The following is a 19,285-nucleotide window of genomic DNA, read 5'->3' as shown; positions in this document are numbered from 1 at the left end:
TCGGTCGGCTTTGATGTGGAAGTGTGGCACTTCCTGTTAGAATGGTGAGCCTTATTTCTCCACTTGAATGTAGAGAGACAAGCCCTACCGGGCCTCAACACAAAACTTTCCTCTGTGTGGAGGACAAGTAGAAGGGACACCCAGTGCAGAAAACTCTGATTTTGGTGGTTTGCATGTTGTTGGGACCGTCAGTGAGGGCGATGGTCCTGTGAAGGACTCCTTTTGCCCTGAGCCGTACAACTCATACTTACCTGGCAGGGGAGATACCATGATCAAGAAGGTGGTTCACCCATGGCGAGGCCTGGCCATTGCACTCCGGCGGGGCTGACCTATGCGAATTCCCCAAATGTGGGAATCTCAACTGCATAATTTGTGGTAGTGGGGGACTGCGTTCGCGCTCTCCCCTGATGGATTGTCAAAAGTAATAAGGGGGAAGCAGATAGGGACACGCTGCCTTCCAACCTGGCTGTAGCGACAGACAGACGACAAGAATTTCAAAGGTGGCTTAAAGCTATGCACAGCCAGTTTCTTTGCTAGTGCTAGATCACAATATCGTTCGTCAATCAACTTTGTTTCAGATTCAGCAGCCCTTGCTCTGATCAATGTGAAATCCCAGTCACGGCACATCTGCCTTACAGAACGGCTGTGGGCCAATAAAAGGCCCCAATCTTCTCCTGTCTTTTGGTTCACTTCAGTCTGCTGCAGATAAATCTGGTGGTTGAGGGTTTGAAGTCATTTTTCAGAGCTTGACGTAAGGCATGTGTCTTAAAGGTGCTTCGATCAAAGGGTTTGCTCTTCCGTTTTACCGATCGTCACTGAAAAGCAACGCTCGCTTGCCGGGGCCATGGGCGAGGAGGACTGTATGGGGAATGTGATGCCGGCCTTAGCCTATCAGGGGCATCGCTTCTCGGCCTTTTGGCTAAGATCAAGTGTAGTATCTGTTCTTATCAGATGCTGTTTCGATCTTGCTTATAAGACCCTGACTGCGATCGCCTCCTGCACTGTCTGAGCCTGTGCCTGTCTGTGGCACTGGTTTTGGCAGTACTGGGAGGATATTGTCTGTCTTCTGTGAGGTCAATTTCAACTTCCACATAGTTGAAGTAGCTCCATAGAAGACCATATTGTTCGAGCGAGCCTGCTCCTCTGGTGGATAAAGCACTTCCTAACATCTAAGGTAAGTTTGGTCACTTTTTCTCTAGTTTTAACTTTTCTTGGTATTGTTTTTTAGCTATTTATTCACTGTTTTAGTTGATTTTAGTGTTTTAGCTGGTGGTGCCTCCACCATGTCGGCTGCTAGTGCCGGCATGCGGAGGCACCACAGTGTCCGTTTTGCTTTTAAAGTATCTGATGATGTGCCATTATGGATGTCGAGGCTGGATTTTTCAAGAAAACTACTTCAAAAAGCCCTAAACTTTACCCCAGACGACCTGAATTGTATCCTCACTTTACCACAAGGCAAAGGCTTTGATGTAAGCTTTCGCTCAGCAATTCTGCTTCGAGAATTTTGGACACGTTTTGAAAATGCAAGAGCCCAGTTTTCTGTGTTTAACGTTGAGAAACTGACTGACAATGCCTCTAAAACGGTCATTGTCAGGATGTTCAATGAAATGGTGAATGCAGATGACATATGTATGTGGCTGGGAAGACATTGCACGGTCAAAGGCCAAGCTATGAAGGTGAGAGATGAGGATGGTATCTGGAACTGTTCCTGGAGGGTTCCTGTCCAGCAATGGCAGGACCCTCAGGGATTCCAGGGCCTGAAACATCTGCCATCCGTGATAGTTCTGGGACACAACCGTGGTTACATTCATTATCAAGGCCAGCCCAAGCTCTGCCGCAAGTGCGGTGAGCAAGGACACCTTGCAGAAGCGTGTAAGCAGATTATTTGTGGAAAGTGTAGAGAGATTGGTCATACTTTCGAGGAATGCACCAATGGCAGAAAGTGTAATCTTTGTGGAGACAGCAACCATCTCTTCAGAGATTGCCCGAAATCTTTTGCCAACAAAGTTAAGGCAGCAAAGAAGGTCGGAAATGAAAAAGAAAATGGCGGACAGAATGCAATGGTTAACGAGCTATTTGGAGAGCCTGAGCCAGAAAATTCAAATCTCCCTCCAAATCCTGTGACTGGAGGAGAGGAGTCGGGTGAGGAGGGAGAGGGGGAGGGGCCTGTTACTGCTCCTCAAGTGGAGCATGTGGAAGAAGAGGCTGCAGTACAGGCAGAAGGTGGAGCTACACCTCATTCTGAGGGTGAAAGTAAGATTGGGAGTGAGTGTGAGAGTGGGAGTGAGAGTGAGAGAGATTGTGAGAGTGAGCATGATAGCGAAGAAGCCTCCCTCCCCCCGGCCCAACAGGCTAAGAGGCCTTTATCAGAATTGTCCCCGGAGGCTCCAGTAGTCTCCGGAAAGAAGGGAAGAGCTGGGGACTCCTCAGACAGCTTAGCTGTGGAGGAGCCCAGAGTCTTCCCCTCCGATTCTCCAAATGAGGTCTCTTTCCTAAATATAGTCCTACAATCAACCCCTAAGGACACGCATTTCAACAAAAGATTGCAAGAAAGGCCACCACCTAGAGTCCGACGGGGGAACAAGGCTCAAACCCCTCACCCCTCCCCCATAGGGGTGAAGGAAGAGCAAATTTCACAAGAAGTATGACGACTGCTTCTAAATACTAGCCTTTAAAATGTCTTACCTGTTGTTTTTAACCATACTTATGACCCTCACCTTCTCTACCATCAATGTGAGAAGTGTGAAGTCCAAAGTTAGAGCGCAATCTGTTTTATCCTTCTTAAACTCTTTTAAGTCAGATGTGTTTTTAATACAAGAATGTGGTCTACCGTTTTTAAAGAACTACAGGGATTGGGAGGAGTTATGGCCACATAAATCCATATGGAGCGGTTCATACCACAACAAAAATGATGGCGTGGCAATTTTAATTAAAAACCCTCTAATCTTGGTGAAGGGCAGCACTGTGGTGAGAGACGGTAGGGCACTTTTAGCACACCTGACTTTTATGGGAAGAGATTTTAACGTTCTAAATATCTATGGTTTTAACGAAAAAAATGACAGGTATGACCTTTTAAAAGACCTGCAGTCCCACATGCTAGGCAGGGAACCTTTAGTTGTAGGAGGGGATTTTAATTGTGTTTTAAACAAGAAAGACAGGAGGGGAGCAGGGGAAGATTTTAAAGTAGATAAAACATCAGTTTTATTTGGGGCCCTATGTAGGGATTTTAAGCTACTGGACTGTTTTAAAGTCATGCATCCCAGAGAGGAGGGCTTCACCTGGTTCAGTGGTGACGGCACCAAAGCCTCTCGCATAGACTATATTTTATCACGGGATTGCCCACCAACCGATGCTAGAGTAACTCCTGTTTTCTTCTCTGATCACACTATACTTTCTTGCACCCTATCACTAACTTCAGGTGTGACGGCTGGGAAGGGTCTATGGAAACTCAACTGCTCCCTTTTAGAAGATAGGGAGTTAGTTAGGCAGTACAGGGAGCAGTACCAAGACTGGCAGACCCTTCAAGACCTATACGTCTCACGTGCACACTGGTGGGAAATGGTGAAGGGAAGGACCCAGACTTTTTTCAGGCAGGCAGGTAAGAGAAAGAAAGGTAGGGACGACAGACGCATGCTGGGACTGCAACAACGACTTCAACGGTATTTTAAACTAAACCTAGAGGGCCTGGGTTTTAATGAAGAAATAAAGCAAGTAAAAATAGAGATGTCGGTTTTAGCAGAAATTAAAAGTAAGGGTGTCATTTTAAGAAGCAAAGAAAAAGAAATAGAAGAAGGAGAGAAGTGCACTAGGTACTTTTTTAAAAGAATTTTAGATAAAGATAAAACCATGTTTAAACTGAAAAAAGACAATCAGTGCACAGCCGAAACAACAGATGAAATTAACGATACTATAGTTGAATTCTATAAAGAATTGTACAAAGAAAAACCTATAAAAAAAGACACAATGAGAGAAGTCTTAAAGTTCATTGAACACAAAATAAATGACAGTGTGCTTTTATCCCAAGATTTTACCCTTTTAGAAATTTTTAACAGCATCAAGAGTTTTAAAAAAGGGAAGTCCCCAGGAGACGATGGGCTTCCCTTAGAATTTTACTTGACTTTCTGGGACATTTTAGCACCTGACCTTCTTGTTGTTTTTATGGACTTAGAAAAACTTGACCGACTCCCTGACAGTTTTAGAAGAGGGATAGTGACTCTACTTTTCAAGGACAATGACAAGACAGACCTAAAAAACTGGAGACCTATCACTCTTTTAAACTTTGATTGTAAACTTTTTAGTAAACTTTTAGCATCTCGCATGACTGTGTTTTTAGAGGGGCTGATTCACCCGGATCAAACCTGTGCCATCCCGGGGAGGAAGATCACGGACAGCCTCCTACTGATCCGAGACACCATCTGTTTTGCGAGAGACAGAAACATTAGGCTAGTAGTCTTAAATTTAGACTTTGAGAAAGCTTTTGATCGGGTCTCGCACCAGTACCTTTTCCAGGTACTGCAAAAAATGGGGTTCCCTGAGAGGTTTATAGGTTGGGTGGGACTGCTGTACCGGGAAATCACCAGCAAATTCATTGTTAATGGGCATCTGACAAAAGCAGTCAATATTAACTGCGGCGTCCGTCAGGGTTGTCCGTTATCTGCCCTCCTCTATATCACATGCATTGAACCATTGGCACAGGTCTTGAGAAGGGACCAACGAATCAATGGGGTGGTAGTACCGGGGAGTGGGGGAATGACCAGCAAATGTGTTTTATATATGGATGACATCAACATTTTATGCACTGACCTCTTATCCGTAAACAGGACACTGGACTTGACTGACTGGTTTGGACTGGCCTCTGGGTCAAAACTAAACAGAGAGAAGACCCAAGCCCAATTTTACGGACCATGGACAGTGACTGAAAATACGGGACTCCCCCTAACTGTGACCCAGACTGACTTAAAAATACTTGGGGTCAAATTTAATAAGGAGGGTGGAGGGGAAACAAATTGGCAGGACAAGATAGGGAAAGTAAAACAACGACTGGGGTACTGGAGACTGAGGAAAATGACAATGGAAGGAAAGGTTTTAATCATCAAAGCTGTGATTTTACCTTTGCTTTTACTGCTCACTTCTGTTTTTTCCCCCCCAGAAATGTGATTTTAAACCTGGAACGAGCCATCTTTTATTTCCTGTGGGAGTCAAAGTGGGAGCGCCTGAGGAGGGACACAATGAAAAAGACCAAAGAGAAAGGAGGAAAAGGAGTGCCGGACTTGTTTTTAATTCTGGGAGCAAGATACACCACAATCGGACTCGCAGCTGCCACAGCCCCATCCAGAAACCCAAAGACAGCAGCAATGACCCGGTTCTGGATGGGGTCATATCTCAGGAAACTGAAACTTCTAAAAACTGATCTTAAAGTTCCAGTGTCCTTTTATCTGCCACAATCGTATCATTTCTACAAGTTTTTAAAACATTTTAACCTTGAAAAACAGGAGCTTCATATTTTAACTAACATACGATCTGTAATCTCTGTTGTGCAGGAGCGAGAACCAGTGAGCCCAGTGCGCGGGCTTGCACTCGGCGAGCCCTCCACAGTTTGGCAAAATGTGAACCATCCTGTTCTTCCAAACAGACTCCGGGACCTGTCATGGATGGTGGCTCATGAGATCCTCCCAGTCAGGTCCGTGATGCACTCCCGGGGCATGTTGACGTCGCCAACCTGCCCCCGACCTGGTTGTGGCGCGCCGGAGTCGGTGAGGCACCTGCTCTGGGAGTGCAGCGCTGCTGTAGAACAGTGGGCACTGGCCGGCTCCTTGCAATTCCCGTGCTTACCAGCAAGGGAGGTCCTCACAGCACAGCTGGTATTGTATGGAGTGAGCCAAAGTCAACAAACACCAAAGGACTTTGCAGAACAATGGCTCACTCTAGCCGCCATCAAAGACGCCACATGGACCTCCAGGAACTTGCTGGTAAGAAAACACAAGCAGATCCCCCCCGTGGCCGTGATCCGGATGGCAGCAGCGACGATCAGTATGGCCGTCGCTGCAGGCGGCGGGCCTAGGACACAGCCACAAAGAAGAATCGCCTCTGTGCCCATTCGGATGAAGGAGCCGGAGCCATACGGGAAAAGTTCAAAGCAGCAGCGGCCTGACTCTCCGGGAGAGGCAGGTGGGAAGGAGCAGCAGGGTGAGGATCCCCCCTGAGCACCAAGACAGGAACCCGAGAGACCACACCTGTTTGGGATAACAGGATGAGTTAATCTTAATGGGGGCTCACTGCACTCCTGCACAACAGTGGACTTTAAAAAAAAAAAAAAAAAAGGTTCTTAACCAATGCTCTCCTTTTAATTGTTTTAAATGAAGACACTGCTTTTACACCAAAAGAACATTTTGTGATGTATTCCACATAGCATCAATGTTTGTTTTTTTGTAAAGTAAAAGATGGATGTGCACCCTGTAAAATTGTTAAAGAATGAACAACAAGGAAAACAAATGTGTGATGTGAAATGTGATGAAACATAAAGTGAAATAAGTGTCAATAAAACTTTTCAAAAAAAAAAAATCTGTTCTTATCAGTTTAATATCTGATACGTCCCCTACCCGGGGACCATATATTAAATTGATTTTTGGACTTGGGAGATGGAACAGGGGCTTGCTCCGTCCACTCCACGCATCGACCCGGTATTGCAGTACCTCCGGGAACGGTGCACCCTCCTCTCTTCAGTGTTTAAAATAATCCTTTCTTTCCGCTGCGTTTAAGAGAAATGTGTGTGTGAGTCTGGCCTGTCTTTGTCACTGCGTTGACATGCTGCCGGGACTCAAGCTTTTTGAAATGAACTGGAATTTTTGTCAGGTTGGGGGTTATTTGTGTGCCAGTTCCCCCATTTGCCACTCTGTGTATGCTATTGCTGTAGTAGCACACAGACACACAATAACATATCAACAGTTATTGTTGCAAAGTGTTTCTGGCCTAGCTGCTGCTTCGACTGTTCTTTTGTTGGCGGTAAAAAAACACACACACACACACACACACACACACACACTGGCGGTAGCTATCGGTCGGCTTTGATGTGGAAGTGTGGCACTTCCTGTTAGAATGGTGAGCCTTATTTCTCCACTTGAATGTAGAGAGACAAGCCCTACCGGGCCTCAACACAAAATTTTCCTCTGTGTGGAGGACAAGTAGAAGGGACACCCAGTGCAGAAAACTCTGATTTTGGTGGTTTGCATGTTGTTGGGACCGTCAGTGAGGGCGATGGTCCTGTGAAGGACTCCTTTTGCCCTGAGCCGTACAACTCATACTTACCTGGCAGGGGAGATACCATGATCAAGAAGGTGGTTCACCCATGGCGAGGCCTGGCCATTGCACTCCGGCGGGGCTGACCTATGCGAATTCCCCAAATGTGGGAATCTCAACTGCATAATTTGTGGTAGTGGGGGACTGCGTTCGCGCTCTCCCCTGATGGATTGTCAAAAGTAATAAGGGGGAAACAGATAGGGACACGCTGCCTTCCAACCTGGCTGTAGCGACAGACAGACGACAAGAATTTCAAAGGTGGCTTAAAGCTATGCACAGCCAGTTTCTTTGCTAGTGCTAGATCACAATATCGTTCGTCAATCAACTTTGTTTCAGATTCAGCAGCCCTTGCTCTGATCAATGTGAAATCCCAGTCACGGCACATCTGCCTTACAGAACGGCTGTGGGCCAATAAAAGGCCCCAATCTTCTCCTGTCTTTTGGTTCACTTCAGTCTGCTGCAGATAAATCTGGTGGTTGAGGGTTTGAAGTCATTTTTCAGAGCTTGACGTAAGGCATGTGTCTTAAAGGTGCTTCGATCAAAGGGTTTGCTCTTCCGTTTTACCGATCGTCACTGAAAAGCAACGCTCGCTTGCCGGGGCCATGGGCGAGGAGGACTGTATGGGGAATGTGATGCCGGCCTTAGCCTATCAGGGGCATCGCTTCTCGGCCTTTTGGCTAAGATCAAGTGTAGTATCTGTTCTTATCAGTTTGATATCTGATACGTCCCCTACCCGGGGACCATATATTAAATTGATTTTTGGACTTGGGAGATGGAACAGGGGCTTGCTCCGTCCACTCCACGCATCGACCCGGTATTGCAGTACCTCCGGGAACGGTGCACCCTCCTCTCTTCAGTGTTTAAAATAATCCTTTCTTTCCGCTGCGTTTAAGAGAAATGTGTGTGTGAGTCTGGCCTGGCTTTGTCACTGCGTTGACATGCTGCCGGGACTCAAGCTTTTTGAAATGAACTGGAATTTTAGTCAGGTTGGGGGTTATTTGTGTGCCAGTTCCCCCATTTGCCACTCTGTGTATGCTATTGCTGTAGTAGCACACAGACACACAATAACATATCAACAGTTATTGTTGCAAAGTGTTTCTGGCCTAGCTGCTGCTTCGACTGTTCTTTTGTTGGCGGTAAAAAAACACACACACACACACACTGGCGGTAGCTATCGGTCGGCTTTGATGTGGAAGTGTGGCACTTCCTGTTAGAATGGTGAGCCTTATTTCTCCACTTGAATGTAGAAAGACAAGCCCTACCGGGCCTCAACACAAAACTTTCCTCTGTGTTGAGGACAAGTAGAAGGGACACCCAGTGCAGAAAACTCTGATTTCGGTGGTTTGCATGTTGTTGGGACCGTCAGTGAGGGCGATGGTCCTGTGAAGGACTCCTTTTGCCCTGAGCCGTACAACTCATACTTACCTGGCAGGGGAGATACCATGATCAAGAAGGTGGTTCACCCATGGCGAGGCCTGGCCATTGCACTCCGGCGGGGCTGACCTATGCGAATTCCCCAAATGTGGGAATCTCGACTGCATAATTTGTGGTAGTGGGGGACTGCGTTCGCGCTCTCCCCTGATGGATTGTCAAAAGTAATAAGGGGGAAACAGATAGGGAGACGCTGCCTTCCAACCTGGCTGTAGCGACAGACAGACGACAAGAATTTCAAAGGTGGCTTAAAGCTATGCACAGCCAGTTTCTTTGCTAGTGCTAGATCACAATATCGCTCGTCAATCAAATTTGTTTCAGATTCAGCAGCCCTTGCTCTGATCAATGTGAAATCCCAGTCACGGCACATCTGCCTTACAGAACGGCTGTGGGCCAATAAAAGGCCCCAATCTTCTCCTGTCTTTTGGTTCACTTCAGTCTGCTGCAGATAAATCTGGTGGTTGAGGGTTTGAAGTCATTTTTCAGAGCTTGACGTAAGGCATGTGTCTTAAAGGTGCTTCGATCAAAGGGTTTGCTCTTCCGTTTTACCGATCGTCACTGAAAAGCAACGCTCGCTTGCCGGGGCCATGGGCGAGGAGGACTGTATGGGGAATGTGATGCCGGCCTTAGCCTATCAGGGGCATCGCTTCTCGGCCTTTTGGCTAAGATCAAGTGTAGTATCTGTTCTTATCAGTTTGATATCTGATACGTCCCCTACCCGGGGACCATATATTAAATTGATTTTTGGACTTGGGAGATGGAACAGGGGCTTGCTCCGTCCACTCCACGCATCGACCCGGTATTGCAGTACCTCCGGGAACGGTGCACCCTCCTCTCTTCAGTGTTTAAAATAATCCTTTCTTTCCGCTGCGTTTAAGAGAAATGTGTGTGTGAGTCTGGCCTGGCTTTGTCACTGCGTTGACATGCTGCCGGGACTCAAGCTTTTTGAAATGAACTGGAATTTTAGTCAGGTTGGGGGTTATTTGTGTGCCAGTTCCCCCATTTGCTACTCTGTGTATGCTATTGCTGTAGTAGCACACAGACACACAATAACATATCAACAGTTATTGTTGCAAAGTGTTTCTGGCCTAGCTGCTGCTTCGACTGTTCTTTTGTTGGCGGTAAAAAAACACACACACACACACACTGGCGGTAGCTATCGGTCGGCTTTGATGTGGAAGTGTGGCACTTCCTGTTAGAATGGTGAGCCTTATTTCTCCACTTGAATGTAGAAAGACAAGCCCTACCGGGTCTCAACACAAAACTTTCCTCTGTGTTGAGGACAAGTAGAAGGGACACCCAGTGCAGAAAACTCTGATTTCGGTGGTTTGCATGTTGTTGGGACCGTCAGTGAGGGCGATGGTCCTGTGAAGGACTCCTTTTGCCCTGAGCCGTACAACTCATACTTACCTGGCAGGGGAGATACCATGATCAAGAAGGTGGTTCACCCATGGCGAGGCCTGGCCATTGCACTCCGGCGGGGCTGACCTATGCGAATTCCCCAAATGTGGGAATCTCGACTGCATAATTTGTGGTAGTGGGGGACTGCGTTCGCGCTCTCCCCTGATGGATTGTCAAAAGTAATAAGGGGGAAACAGATAGGGAGACGCTGCCTTCCAACCTGGCTGTAGCGACAGACAGACGACAAGAATTTGAAAGGTGGCTTAAAGCTATGCACAGCCAGTTTCTTTGCTAGTGCTAGATCACAATATCGCTCGTCAATCAAATTTGTTTCAGATTCAGCAGCCCTTGCTCTGATCAATGTGAAATCCCAGTCACGGCACATCTGCCTTACAGAACGGCTGTGGGCCAATAAAAGGCCCCAATCTTCTCCTGTCTTTTGGTTCACTTCAGTCTGCTGCAGATAAATCTGGTGGTTGAGGGTTTGAAGTCATTTTTCAGAGCTTGACGTAAGGCATGTGTCTTAAAGGTGCTTCGATCAAAGGGTTTGCTCTTCCGTTTTACCGATCGTCACTGAAAAGCAACGCTCGCTTGCCGGGGCCATGGGCAAGGAGGACTGTATGGGGAATGTGATGCCGGCCTTAGCCTATCAGGGGCATCGCTTCTCGGCCTTTTGGCTAAGATCAAGTGTAGTATCTGTTCTTATCAGATGCTGTTTCGATCTTACCTATAAGACCCTGACTGCGATCGCCTCCTGCGCTGTCTGAGCCTGTGCCTGTCTGTGGCACTGGTTTTGGCAGTACTGGGAGGATAGTGTTTGTCTTCTGTGAAGTCAATTTCAACTTCCACATAGTTGAGGTAGCTCCATAGAAGACCATATTGTTCGAGCGAGCCTCCTCCTCTGGTGGCTAAACTGGTTCCTAACATCCAAGGTAAGTTTGGTCACTTTTTCTCTAGTTTTAAACTTTTGTAGGTATTGTTTTTTAGCTATTTATTCACTGTTTTAGTTGATTTTAGTGTTTTAGCCTGTGGTGCCTCCACCATGTCGGCTGCTAGTGCCGGCATGCGGAGGCACCACAGTGTCCGTTTTGCTTTCAAAGTAGTTGATGATGTGCCATTATGGATGTCGAGGCTGGATTTTTCAAGAAAACTACTTCAAAAAGCCTTAAACTTTACCCCAGACGACCTGAATTGTATCCTCACTTTACCACAAGGCAAAGGCTTTGATGTAAGCTTTCGCTCAGCAATTCTGCTTAGAGAATTTTGGACACGTTTTGAAAATGCAAGAGCCCAGTTTCCTGTGTTTAACGTTGAGAAACTGACTGACAATGCCTCCAAAACGGTCATTGTCAGGATGTTCAATGAAATGGTGAATGCAGATGACATATGTATGTGGCTGGGAAGACATTGCACGGTCAAAGGCCAGGCTATGAAGGTGAGAGATGAGGATGGTATCTGGAACTGTTCCTGGAGGGTTCCTGTCCAGCAATGGCAGGACCCTCAGGGCTTCCAGGGCCTGAAACATCTGCCATCCATGATAGTTTTGGGACACAACCGTGGTTACATTCATTATCAAGGCCAGCCCAAGCTCTGCCGCAAGTGCGGTGAGCAAGGACACCTTGCAGAAGCGTGTAAGCAGATTATTTGTGGAAAGTGTAGAGAGATTGGTCATACTTTCGAGGAATGCACCAATGGCAGAAAGTGTAATCTTTGTGGAGACAGCAACCATCTCTTCAGAGATTGCCCGAAATCTTTTGCCAACAAAGTTAAGGCAGCAAAGAAGGTCGGAAATGAAAAAGAAAATGGCGGACAGAATGCAATGGTTAACGAGCTATTTGGAGAGCCTGAGCCAGAAAATTCAAATCTCCCTCCAAATCCTGTGACTGGAGGAGAGGAGTCAGGTGAGGAGGGAGAGGGAGAGGGGGAGGGGCCTGCAGCAACTGCCCCTCAAGTGGAGAGTATGGAGGAGGAGGGGGGGGGTGCAGTGCAGGCAGAGGGCGGAACTAGCTCTGGCTTTTCTTGCTCTGGGAGTGAGAGTGAGAGTGAGGAAGTGCCCCTCCCCCTGGCCCAGCAGGCTAAGAGGCCATTATCAGAATTGTCTCCGGAGTCTCCAGTAGTCTTGGAGAAGAGGGGAAGAGCTGGGAACTTCTCAGACAGTTCATCTGTGGAGGAGCCCAGAGTCTTCCCCTCCGATTCCCCCAATGAGGCCTCCTTTTTAAACATAGCTCTGCAATCAACCCCGAAGGACTCGATGTTTAACAAAAGACTGCGTGAAAGGCCACCCCCTAGAGTCCGGAAGGGAAATGGAGCTCAACACCCTTACACTTCTCCAGTAAGAGTGAAGGAAGAGCTCCATTCACAAGAAATGTAACACCTGGTTCTTTTCAAGTGTTTTTAAAATGCTTTGTCTGTTGGTTTTAAAACATACTTATGACTTTCACCCTCTCAACTTTCCTTTTGAGAAGTGTGACGTTGAAAGTTAGAGCTCACGTGGTTTCATCTCATCTTAACCTTTTTTTGTCAGATGTGTTTTTAAAACAGGAAGGATACCCGCTGTTTTTAACACACCAGTATTATTTGAAGGACGTGAAAGGCAGCACGCTAGTGGGAAACAGTAAAAGCATCCTTTTAACACACTTGACTTTTATCAGCTCACCAACAGAGTTTTCTTTTAACCTGACCATTTTAAGACACCTTGGTTTCAAACAAGAGTTGTATTTTTTAATTAACATTGTTCTCTCCTATTGTTGTGCAGGAGCGAGTACCAGTGAGTCCAGCGCGCAGGATTGCACTAGGCAAAGCCACCACTCTTTGGCGCAACGTGAACCACCTGCTCTGCCAAACAGACTCCGGGACCTGTCAGCAATGGTGGCTCATGAGATCCTCCCAGTCAGGTCCGTAATGCACTCCCGGAGCTCAAAAACTCGCTGCCGACCAGGTTGTGGCGTCCCTGAGCTCGGCAAGGTATCGCTCTGGGAGTGCAGCGCTGCATTAGAACAGTGGGCACTAGCCGGCTCTTTACTAATTCCCGTGCTTGCCAGCAAGGGAGGCCCCACCAGCGTAGCTGGTCTTTCACACAAGCCGCCCCCAAAAGACGCCACCCAGACCTCCACAAACTTTCTGGCAAGGAAGCACAAGCAGATCCCCCCCCGTGGCTGTGATCCATACGGCAGCAGTGACGGCCAGAAAGACTGTCACTGCAGGCGGTGGGCCCAGGACACAGTCACAAAGAAACATCGCCTCTGTGTCCATTCGGATGAAGGAGCCGGAGCCCCACAGGAAAAGTTCGAAGCAGCGGCGGCCTGACTCTCCGGGAGAGGCAGGTGGGAAGGAGCAGCAGGGTGAGGGTCTCCTCTGAGCACAAAGACAGGATCCCGAGAGACCACATCTCTTTGGGAGAGCAGACTGAGTTTTTCTTGGTAAGGGCTCACTGCGCTACTGAACAACAATGAACTTTTGAGGAGAATCTTTTCCAGCTTCGCTCCAGAATTTAAAAAAAAATAAAAAATTTGGCATGACTAAATATCGACACAACAATAAAACTTTCAAACAACCCTGTAAACAATTAAACAAATGCATCTATTTATCATTTTAATGCATAGTGTAAACACAACTTGTTTAATTGCTGAAAATGTTTATTTATTCAAGATGTGATTTTAAAAGTATAATATCTTGTATAAAAGATTCTTGAAATTGTTTTTGTGACAATAAAACTTTACGAAAGAAAAAATCTGTTCTTATCAGTTTGATATCTGATACGTCCCCTACCCGGGGACCATATATTAAATTGATTTTTGGACTTGGGAGATAGAACAGGGGCTTGCTCCGTCCACTCCACGCATCGACCCGGTATTGCAGTACCTCCGGGAACGGTGCACCCTCCTCTCTTCAGTGTTTAAAATAATCCTTTCTTTCCGCTGCGTTTAAGAGAAATGTGTGTGTGAGTCTGGCCTGGCTTTGTCACTGCGTTGACATGCTGCCGGGACTCAAGCTTTTTGAAATGAACTGGAATTTTAGTCAGGTTGGGGGTTATTTGTGTGCCAGTTCCCCCATTTGCCACTCTGTGTATGCTATTGCTGTAGTAGCACACAGACACACAATAACATATCAACAGTTATTGTTGCAAAGTGTTTCTGGCCTAGCTGCTGCTTCGACTGTTCTTTTGTTGGCGGTAAAAAAACACACACACACTGGCGGTAGCTATCGGTCGGCTTTGATGTGGAAGTGTGGCACTTCCTGTTAGAATGGTGAGCCTTATTTCTCCACTTGAATGTAGAAAGACAAGCCCTACCGGGCCTCAACACAAAACTTTCCTCTGTGTTGAGGACAAGTAGAAGGGACACCCAGTGCAGAAAACTCTGATTTCGGTGGTTTGCATGTTGTTGGGACCGTCAGTGAGGGCGATGGTCCTGTGAAGGACTCCTTTTGCCCTGAGCCGTACAACTCATACTTACCTGGCAGGGGAGATACCATGATCAAGAAGGTGGTTCACCCATGGCGAGGCCTGGCCATTGCACTCCGGCGGGGCTGACCTATGCGAATTCCCCAAATGTGGGAATCTCGACTGCATAATTTGTGGTAGTGGGGGACTGCGTTCGCGCTCTCCCCTGATGGATTGTCAAAAGTAATAAGGGGGAAACAGATAGGGAGACGCTGCCTTCCAACCTGGCTGTAGCGACAGACAGACGACAAGAATTTCAAAGGTGGCTTAAAGCTATGCACAGCCAGTTTCTTTGCTAGTGCTAGATCACAATATCGCTCGTCAATCAACTTTGTTTCAGATTCAGCAGCCCTTGCTCTGATCAATGTGAAATCCCAGTCACGGCACATCTGCCTTACAGAACGGCTGTGGGCCAATAAAAGGCCCCAATCTTCTCCTGTCTTTTGGTTCACTTCAGTCTGCTGCAGATAAATCTGGTGGTTGAGGGTTTGAAGTCATTTTTCAGAGCTTGACGTAAGGCATGTGTCTTAAAGGTGCTTCGATCAAAGGGTTTGCTCTTCCGTTTTACCGATCGTCACTGAAAAGCAACGCTCGCTTGCCGGGGCCATGGGCGAGGAGGACTGTATGGGGAATGTGATGCCGGCCTTAGCCTATCAGGGGCATCGCTTCTCGGCCTTTTGGCTAAGATCAAGTGTAGTATCTGTTCTTATCAGTTTGATATCTGATACGTCCCCTACCCGGGGACCATATATTAAATTGATTTTTGGACTTGGGAGATGGAACAGGGGCTTGCTCCGTCCACTCCACGCATCGACCCGGTATTGCAGTACCTCCGGGAACGGTGCACCCTCCTCTCTTCAGTGTTTAAAATAATCCTTTCTTTCCGCTGCGTTTAAGAGAAATGTGTGTGTGAGTCTGGCCTGGCTTTGTCACTGCGTTGACATGCTGCCGGGACTCAAGCTTTTTGAAATGAACTGGAATTTTAGTCAGGTTGGGGGTTATTTGTGTGCCAGTTCCCCCATTTGCCACTCTGTGTATGCTATTGCTGTAGTAGCACACAGACACACAATAACATATCAACAGTTATTGTTGCAAAGTGTTTCTGGCCTAGCTGCTGCTTCGACTGTTCTTTTGTTGGCGGTAAAAAAACACACACACACACACACTGGCGGTAGCTATCGGTCGGCTTTGATGTGGAAGTGTGGCACTTCCTGTTAGAATGGTGAGCCTTATTTCTCCACTTGAATGTAGAAAGACAAGCCCTACCGGGCCTCAACACAAAACTTTCCTCTGTGTTGAGGACAAGTAGAAGGGACACCCAGTGCAGAAAACTCTGATTTCGGTGGTTTGCATGTTGTTGGGACCGTCAGTGAGGGCGATGGTCCTGTGAAGGACTCCTTTTGCCCTGAGCCGTACAACTCATACTTACCTGGCAGGGGAGATACCATGATCAAGAAGGTGGTTCACCCATGGCGAGGCCTGGCCATTGCACTCCGGCGGGGCTGACCTATGCGAATTCCCCAAATGTGGGAATCTCGACTGCATAATTTGTGGTAGTGGGGGACTGCGTTCGCGCTCTCCCCTGATGGATTGTCAAAAGTAATAAGGGGGAAACAGATAGGGAGACGCTGCCTTCCAACCTGGCTGTAGCGACAGACAGACGACAAGAATTTCAAAGGTGGCTTAAAGCTATGCACAGCCAGTTTCTTTGCTAGTGCTAGATCACAATATCGCTCGTCAATCAAATTTGTTTCAGATTCAGCAGCCCTTGCTCTGATCAATGTGAAATCCCAGTCACGGCACATCTGCCTTACAGAACGGCTGTGGGCCAATAAAAGGCCCCAATCTTCTCCTGTCTTTTGGTTCACTTCAGTCTGCTGCAGATACATCTGGTGGTTGAGGGTTTGAAGTCATTTTTCAGAGCTTGACGTAAGGCATGTGTCTTAAAGGTGCTTCGATCAAAGGGTTTGCTCTTCCGTTTTACCGATCGTCACTGAAAAGCAACGCTCGCTTGCCGGGGCCATGGGCGAGGAGGACTGTATGGGGAATGTGATGCCGGCCTTAGCCTATCAGGGGCATCGCTTCTCGGCCTTTTGGCTAAGATCAAGTGTAGTATCTGTTCTTATCAGTTTGATATCTGATACGTCCCCTACCCGGGGACCATATATTAAATTGATTTTTGGACTTGGGAGATGGAACAGGGGCTTGCTCCGTCCACTCCACGCATCGACCCGGTATTGCAGTACCTCCGGGAACGGTGCACCCTCCTCTCTTCAGTGTTTAAAATAATCCTTTCTTTCCGCTGCGTTTAAGAGAAATGTGTGTGTGAGTCTGGCCTGGCTTTGTCACTGCGTTGACATGCTGCCGGGACTCAAGCTTTTTGAAATGAACTGGAATTTTAGTCAGGTTGGGGGTTATTTGTGTGCCAGTTCCCCCATTTGCCACTCTGTGTATGCTATTGCTGTAGTAGCACACAGACACACAATAACATATCAACAGTTATTGTTGCAAAGTGTTTCTGGCCTAGCTGCTGCTTCGACTGTTCTTTTGTTGGCGGTAAAAAAACACACACACACTGGCGGTAGCTATCGGTCGGCTTTGATGTGGAAGTGTGGCACTTCCTGTTAGAATGGTGAGCCTTATTTCTCCACTTGAATGTAGAAAGACAAGCCCTACCGGGCCTCAACACAAAACTTTCCTCTGTGTTGAGGACAAGTAGAAGGGACACCCAGTGCAGAAAACTCTGATTTCGGTGGTTTGCATGTTGTTGGGACCGTCAGTGAGGGCGATGGTCCTGTGAAGGACTCCTTTTGCCCTGAGCCGTACAACTCATACTTACCTGGCAGGGGAGATACCATGATCAAGAAGGTGGTTCACCCATGGCGAGGCCTGGCCATTGCACTCCGGCGGGGCTGACCTATGCGAATTCCCCAAATGTGGGAATCTCGACTGCATAATTTGTGGTAGTGGGGGACTGCGTTCGCGCTCTCCCCTGATGGATTGTCAAAAGTAATAAGGGGGAAACAGATAGGGAGACGCTGCCTTCCAACCTGGCTGTAGCGACAGACAGACGACAAGAATTTCAAAGGTGGCTTAAAGCTATGCACAGCCAGTTTCTTTGCTAGTGCTAGATCACAATATCGCTCGTCAATCAAATTTGTTTCAGATTCAGCAGCCCTTGCTCTGATCAATGTGAAATCCCAGTCACGGCACATCTGCCTTACAGAACGGCTGTGGGCCAATAAAAGGCCCCAATCTTCTCCTGTCTTTTGGTTCACTTCAGTCTGCTGCAGATAAATCTGGTGGTTGAGGGTTTGAAGTCATTTTTCAGAGCTTGACGTAAGGCATGTGTCTTAAAGGTGCTTCGATCAAAGGGTTTGCTCTTCCGTTTTACCGATCGTCACTGAAAAGCAACGCTCGCTTGCCGGGGCCATGGGCGAGGAGGACTGTATGGGGAATGTGATGCCGGCCTTAGCCTATCAGGGGCATCGCTTCTCGGCCTTTTGGCTAAGGTCAAGTGTAGTATCTGTTCTTATCAGTTTGATATCTGATACGTCCCCTACCCGGGGACCATATATTAAATTGATTTTTGGACTTGGGAGATGGAACAGGGGCTTGCTCCGTCCACTCCACGCATCGACCCGGTATTGCAGTACCTCCGGGAACGGTGCACCCTCCTCTCTTCAGTGTTTAAAATAATCCTTTCTTTCCGCTGCGTTTAAGAGAAATGTGTGTGTGAGTCTGGCCTGGCTTTGTCACTGCGTTGACATGCTGCCGGGACTCAAGCTTTTTGAAATGAACTGGAATTTTAGTCAGGTTGGGGGTTATTTGTGTGCCAGTTCCCCCATTTGCCACTCTGTGTATGCTATTGCTGTAGTAGCACACAGACACACAATAACATATCAACAGTTATTGTTGCAAAGTGTTTCTGGCCTAGCTGCTGCTTCGACTGTTCTTTTGTTGGCGGTAAAAAAACACACACACACACACACACACACACACACTGGCGGTAGCTATCGGTCGGCTTTGATGTGGAAGTGTGGCACTTCCTGTTAGAATGGTGAGCCTTATTTCTCCACTTGAATGTAGAAAGACAAGCCCTACCGGGCCTCAACACAAAACTTTCCTCTGTGTTGAGGACAAGTAGAAGGGACACCCAGTGCAGAAAACTCTGATTTCGGTGGTTTGCATGTTGTTGGGACCGTCAGTGAGGGCGATGGTCCTGTGAAGGACTCCTTTTGCCCTGAGCCGTACAACTCATACTTACCTGGCAGGGGAGATACCATGATCAAGAAGGTGGTTCACCCATGGCGAGGCCTGGCCATTGCACTCCGGCGGGGCTGACCTATGCGAATTCCCCAAATGTGGGAATCTCGACTGCATAATTTGTGGTAGTGGGGGACTGCGTTCGCGCTCTCCCCTGATGGATTGTCAAAAGTAATAAGGGGGAAACAGATAGGGAGACGCTGCCTTCCAACCTGGCTGTAGCGACAGACAGACGACAAGAATTTCAAAGGTGGCTTAAAGCTATGCACAGCCAGTTTCTTTGCTAGTGCTAGATCACAATATCGCTCGTCAATCAACTTTGTTTCAGATTCAGCAGCCCTTGCTCTGATCAATGTGAAATCCCAGTCACGGCACATCTGCCTTACAGAACGGCTGTGGGCCAATAAAAGGCCCCAATCTTCTCCTGTCTTTTGGTTCACTTCAGTCTGC

At 47.5% G+C, this 19,285-nt stretch overlaps 14 non-coding genes and 3 pseudogenes across 14 annotated transcripts; all 17 read left to right on the top strand.

Moving 5' to 3' along the window:
- Window positions 1-243: 243 nt before the first annotated feature.
- Window positions 244-407, top strand: LOC132957231 (U1 spliceosomal RNA). The gene has a single exon (XR_009666444.1). It is a non-coding gene; the product is annotated as a U1 spliceosomal RNA (small nuclear RNA).
- A 492-nt stretch (window positions 408-899) lies between these two features.
- Window positions 900-1,007, top strand: LOC132956987 (U2 spliceosomal RNA; annotated as a pseudogene).
- Window positions 1,008-6,539: 5,532 nt separating this feature from the next.
- LOC132956950 (U2 spliceosomal RNA) lies at window positions 6,540-6,714 on the top strand (annotated as a pseudogene).
- Window positions 6,715-7,297: 583 nt separating this feature from the next.
- LOC132957230 (U1 spliceosomal RNA) lies at window positions 7,298-7,461 on the top strand. Its single transcript, XR_009666443.1, has one exon. It is a non-coding gene; the product is annotated as a U1 spliceosomal RNA (small nuclear RNA).
- A 492-nt stretch (window positions 7,462-7,953) lies between these two features.
- Window positions 7,954-8,144, top strand: LOC132956886 (U2 spliceosomal RNA). Its single transcript, XR_009666139.1, has one exon. It is a non-coding gene; the product is annotated as a U2 spliceosomal RNA (small nuclear RNA).
- A 569-nt stretch (window positions 8,145-8,713) lies between these two features.
- Window positions 8,714-8,877, top strand: LOC132957103 (U1 spliceosomal RNA). Its single transcript, XR_009666322.1, has one exon. It is a non-coding gene; the product is annotated as a U1 spliceosomal RNA (small nuclear RNA).
- A 492-nt stretch (window positions 8,878-9,369) lies between these two features.
- LOC132956884 (U2 spliceosomal RNA) lies at window positions 9,370-9,560 on the top strand. The gene has a single exon (XR_009666137.1). It is a non-coding gene; the product is annotated as a U2 spliceosomal RNA (small nuclear RNA).
- A 569-nt stretch (window positions 9,561-10,129) lies between these two features.
- LOC132957102 (U1 spliceosomal RNA) lies at window positions 10,130-10,293 on the top strand. Its single transcript, XR_009666321.1, has one exon. It is a non-coding gene; the product is annotated as a U1 spliceosomal RNA (small nuclear RNA).
- Window positions 10,294-10,785: 492 nt separating this feature from the next.
- LOC132956981 (U2 spliceosomal RNA) lies at window positions 10,786-10,881 on the top strand (annotated as a pseudogene).
- Window positions 10,882-13,820: 2,939 nt separating this feature from the next.
- Window positions 13,821-14,011, top strand: LOC132956968 (U2 spliceosomal RNA). Its single transcript, XR_009666212.1, has one exon. It is a non-coding gene; the product is annotated as a U2 spliceosomal RNA (small nuclear RNA).
- Window positions 14,012-14,574: 563 nt separating this feature from the next.
- Window positions 14,575-14,738, top strand: LOC132957101 (U1 spliceosomal RNA). Its single transcript, XR_009666320.1, has one exon. It is a non-coding gene; the product is annotated as a U1 spliceosomal RNA (small nuclear RNA).
- Window positions 14,739-15,230: 492 nt separating this feature from the next.
- LOC132956883 (U2 spliceosomal RNA) lies at window positions 15,231-15,421 on the top strand. Its single transcript, XR_009666136.1, has one exon. It is a non-coding gene; the product is annotated as a U2 spliceosomal RNA (small nuclear RNA).
- A 569-nt stretch (window positions 15,422-15,990) lies between these two features.
- LOC132957100 (U1 spliceosomal RNA) lies at window positions 15,991-16,154 on the top strand. The gene has a single exon (XR_009666319.1). It is a non-coding gene; the product is annotated as a U1 spliceosomal RNA (small nuclear RNA).
- A 492-nt stretch (window positions 16,155-16,646) lies between these two features.
- Window positions 16,647-16,837, top strand: LOC132956882 (U2 spliceosomal RNA). Its single transcript, XR_009666135.1, has one exon. It is a non-coding gene; the product is annotated as a U2 spliceosomal RNA (small nuclear RNA).
- Window positions 16,838-17,400: 563 nt separating this feature from the next.
- LOC132957098 (U1 spliceosomal RNA) lies at window positions 17,401-17,564 on the top strand. The gene has a single exon (XR_009666317.1). It is a non-coding gene; the product is annotated as a U1 spliceosomal RNA (small nuclear RNA).
- A 492-nt stretch (window positions 17,565-18,056) lies between these two features.
- Window positions 18,057-18,247, top strand: LOC132956940 (U2 spliceosomal RNA). Its single transcript, XR_009666192.1, has one exon. It is a non-coding gene; the product is annotated as a U2 spliceosomal RNA (small nuclear RNA).
- Window positions 18,248-18,828: 581 nt separating this feature from the next.
- On the top strand, window positions 18,829-18,992 carry LOC132957097 (U1 spliceosomal RNA). Its single transcript, XR_009666316.1, has one exon. It is a non-coding gene; the product is annotated as a U1 spliceosomal RNA (small nuclear RNA).
- The last annotated feature ends 293 nt before the right edge of the window (window positions 18,993-19,285 follow it).

Source organism: Labrus mixtus, chromosome 22 (assembly GCF_963584025.1).
Source record: "Labrus mixtus chromosome 22, fLabMix1.1, whole genome shotgun sequence".
Lineage (NCBI taxonomy): Eukaryota > Metazoa > Chordata > Actinopteri > Labriformes > Labridae > Labrus > Labrus mixtus.
This window is presented reverse-complemented; position numbering and strand designations above follow the sequence as displayed.